Source organism: Trichoplax adhaerens, genomic scaffold (assembly GCF_000150275.1).
Source record: "Trichoplax adhaerens TRIADscaffold_7 genomic scaffold, whole genome shotgun sequence".
In the NCBI taxonomy this organism is placed as follows: Eukaryota; Metazoa; Placozoa; class Uniplacotomia; order Trichoplacea; family Trichoplacidae; genus Trichoplax; species Trichoplax adhaerens.
The window spans coordinates 1,709,148-1,713,885 of record NW_002060949.1 but is presented as its reverse complement, the minus strand read 5'-3'; positions in this window follow the sequence as shown (position 1 = coordinate 1,713,885).

The following is a 4,738-nucleotide window of genomic DNA, read 5'->3' as shown; positions in this document are numbered from 1 at the left end:
TCGAGAGATCAAGCCATATCCCATTTGAAAGGTCTACCAATGTTGCTAAAGAATGATCAGACGGTACCTAAAATACTTATCTATCCATTACAAATGAGTGCATGAAATTCCTATCTGATTTGGTAAATAATCGAATAACTATAGTTCCCTTATAAAACGGTCTAAATTACTAAAGGATTAAAAATTTAGGTTCTACATAAAAGAATGGATTACCACAAAGTACTTAGGATGATACCAAATGCTATAGCCTTATTAGCAAATAGAAGTAGATATCTTGTGAAATGTAATCTAATGTACATTATTTTACTTGCTATACCGTATTTCAGGATATACATAGACTGAATGAATCTATGCAATAGAATATATGCATGAATCCAATCTGATTCTAAAATTAAAGTGTCGAGCTAAGATTCCTCTAATATCTATTGGACTAAGCATTTATTGTAATGATACATTTAATTATTAAAATAATAATATTGGTGGAGTTTAAATTATAATACAAACTTGATACGATTTTATCAAGTTAGTAGATAACTATAGTGAATATCTCAGAAATATGAAGCTAAAATCTTGGTCCGAATTCCTTTATCCTAAAATTAATAGATGCGTACATTATTCCTTTATTTAAGTCAATAAAATTAAGATTCAATATTATTCTATCATGCAATGCAAGCCGTGCATCGTAAATAAAAATGCTTCAAAATGAAACTATTAATGTATGCTCTATTTGGACAAATCATGAGTGGTCATAAAGATAGTTTCTATAGTGCTAGCAATGCTACAGTATTGTTTCATTTTAATTTTCTATCCATTATGTTAGTTAGGATTCTGCAAATGTCCTTAAAAATTGATTATTTTACTATAAATCTTGTTATCATTGTCATAGCTGTCAAGTAATCATGCTGATACGGTATTTACTTTATTAGTAGCGCCTAGAAATAGTAATAATGGCAATTACGGCAGAGCTCCACTATTTGTAGATCGGCTATAGTATATAAATAAATAGGCTTAGGGTATCGTAATTAATTGCCAATTACTATCTTATATATGAAGGTAAAAGGTAATTATTCTTTGCTTATCCTATTATCTAGGCTCTGTTCGTATATCAACATTAAAAATCATTCTTTACTATTACATTACAACTGCATCATTGACATTATTTACAAGTGCTGAGTATTACACTAATATAAGAAACCAGAGATAAATTACTGGAATTGAATGTAGATACAACTCTTAGGCTAGGACATGAAGCAATCGCAGTACAAAATTTTTAATCTTTCAGTAGAATGGTTATGAGAATTTCTGCTAAATTTCTATTGATAATCCTGAAAATTAGTATATCACGTTTAATTCATTTTTCCTAGATAAGTTTGTAAATCAAGAAGTTGAGAATGACTATCCATGAATAGTACACTCGAAATAATTATAGAGAACTAGCTCTAAAATAGAAGAAGTCATAAACAACATATGTGCTATCTTCCATTGTTTTTTATGGCATAAATATTCTAATTCTCCATTTCTGATATTTTATATAATAGTAAAATAGTTTTAACTGACATCTAGCTAAGGAGAATATTACAATTGGTAATGTTTAATAATATTAAGAAGACTTTAGATGTTATATTCTCTTATTCAAATGCGTAACAATCATTTGTTTCAGGAAATGACTTGTATATGTTATATTGTTATACAAGAATTATTTAAAATTAATATGTTTATGGAAATCCGGTTGTAAGATTTAATAAATGCCCTTCATGCCATAAAATATCATAATATTATATGATAAAGCACACTGGTATTTCACTTCTCGTAATACTACTTTAAAAATACTTGGATATTGTACAAATGCAGGCATTGAATTGATATGTAGTATATACAGAGCATCAGATTGAGATATTTTAAAATTTTTAATAGGCCGTGGTTGGGAGAAATTGAATTTTAATGCCTCTAGTAAAATTGTATTCAATTCCAATTTTTAAAAACTGCATTCCTACAATTGACTATCAAGAATGATTGTATCATTTTATCAGGTTATAAATACTATTGTCAATATCTACCAACGTTAATTTTTGAATCTTACTGTAAATAGACAAGTATATCAATTCCAAGATACTAACTGATACTCTGTGATTATCATGAAATAAGATTTGCCGCTGAGAAATCGCTAAATTTGAATTCAATTTCTGGAGCACCAATTTGTTCGCTATTTGATTACTCTTTTTTTTTATTGTTAATTTATCTGTTTTTGTAGCTAGAATGACAATATTTCTCGTGGTTGAGCTTTATCTATGCACCAATAGGACCAGAAAACAAGCTTAGACACTATCTTCCATAATTAAATGTCTTATTTGGGATAATAATTATTAGGGTCAGGGTTATAATCAGTCCATATGAGCAGGCTATTTTACTGCTAACTTCTTTCCTTGCTTACTAGTTTATGTGTTATTGTAGTTATAGGTGTAGCATTATTTATGAGTCTATCTTTATACACCCATAGGATCAGCAAATAAGCTTAGACACTATCTTCTATCATTAAAAATCTTATTTGGAAATAATAATCAGTCCATACGAGTAGACTACTTTACTGTTAACTTCTTTTCTTGACTACTAGTTTACGTGTTATTGTAGTTATACATTACTCATGAGTTGAGTTTTATTGATACACCTATAAAGATCAGCAAACAAGTTTAGACAAAATCTTCAATCATAGAAAGTCTTAATTGGAATAATAATCAGTCTATACGAGTAGAATGTTTTATTACTGACTTCTTTCCTTGATTACTGGTTTAAGTATTTTATATAGTTACAGTGATGGTATTGTTTACGATTTCATACGTACTGAATTAATCCAAAATCTTTCTTTAATCGCCAGTCTAGGTTTAGTCATAGCTGCAAAGGCAATATCGCGTTCAATATTGCGATACTTACGTAATAAGTAAATGGGCTCGACGAGATTTTCAATTCTTTAAAAACCTTGTTTTAAAAGGCTCAATAATTATCACTACGATTTTCAGCTAGATTTTAGACTCCCTACAATCTTAAATGACTAGACTATCTTAAAATTGATAACTTTAGATGGCTATCAAAGTAAAATATACTACAGATTCAACAATATAGCAAATGCTACAGAGAAGATTATTGAGAACCGTTTTTTACGATAAATACACGTAGCCATTGGTTATATAAAGTGCCACACGATGGTTCTCATCAACATGAGAATATCATCTATTTATCAGACATATGGGTCTTGTCTGTGCCATATTGTAAGCTTTGTTCCAAATTTTAATATAGATTTTATTGGGGGCTTCAATTGAATAAATTTATATCATTCAATTTATTAAATCGTTGCCGTATTATATCGTCGATGATGATAAATATCTCCCTTTCAAATAACCTCTCGTATCATTATTGTGAAATGCCTAAGGAGTCCATGGCCGCTGACCCTTCGAACCCTCCATCACAATCTCGTCATCCTTATCGCCAATTGTGATGAGAGTTCGAAGAGTCTGCGGACGTGGACTCCTCAGGCATTTCACAATAATAACACGAGGAGTTATTAGAAAGAGAGATATTTATTGTAGAGAATAACTAGATATAGTGTGGTAGTTACTGATAGATCAGTGTGTAAGCTGTCGTAAAGTAACGTGTGTAGATACTAACACTAACAAGTGCAACTGAAAGAATCTAAGGCAGAAATCATCAGTATTTATAGTTTTAGAAAGAGAACCTATGTAGAGAACAGGGTTATAGAATTAGATACATCATATACCATAAACAGGCTATATAATAGCAAATGATTGTAGGAAATAGCGGAAACTATAGGTGCTATAAATAACTTAATATGACAAGCTATATTTGAGCATAGTTGAAATAGACTGTAGAGGTATCTATATTCGGAACATAGTAAAATGTCTATATTCAAGAACATGTCTAAAAAACTGCAGTGAAAACTAAATACACTACAGTATGCCGTTATGGTTAGCTTTCATGGCGTCGAAAAATTAAAGATTTAAGGCGCTTTCGTTTTGATTGATAGCAAAATCAATTTATAGTCTTAACATTTACATTACTATTTCATTATAAATCTACAAAATAGGAAATCATGACTAATACCTACTTATAATGTAAATTATAGATATGCGCTAATGATATTCAAGAATTGAATTAATGAAGGCGGAGACGTCTTGTATTGATGAGGATAATCTAGCTATCCAATAGTAATTAATACATTTTTTAATCCTTTATGATTGTAATTTTCATGTCATTATTCAAGACTTATTCTTTAATTCATTTCGGCTGAATTATGTAGCCCTGTCGGATAAATTAACTTATCCGAAAATAGTCTGAGAAATATCTCTCCCTAAATATAGAATTTTAAGTTATGACTATTATTTTCATGCCATTACTTAAGACGAATTCTCTATCTGATTTCGGCTGAAATGTATAATACTTTCGGACATGTTAGCTTGTCCGAAAGTAATCCGAGAATATCTTTCCCTAAACATAGAATTTTAGTAATGATTGTAATTTTCATGTTCTATTTAAGACTTGTTCTCTATCTGATTTCAGCTGAAACATACAAGATCTTTCGGACAAGTTAGCTTATCCGAAAATAATCTAAAAATGCTTTTTCCTAAGCATAGAATTTTTAGTTATGATCATATTTTTCAATGTCATTACTTAAGATTTATTCTCTATCTGATTTCGGCTAAAGTATATAGCATCTCTTGGACAAGCT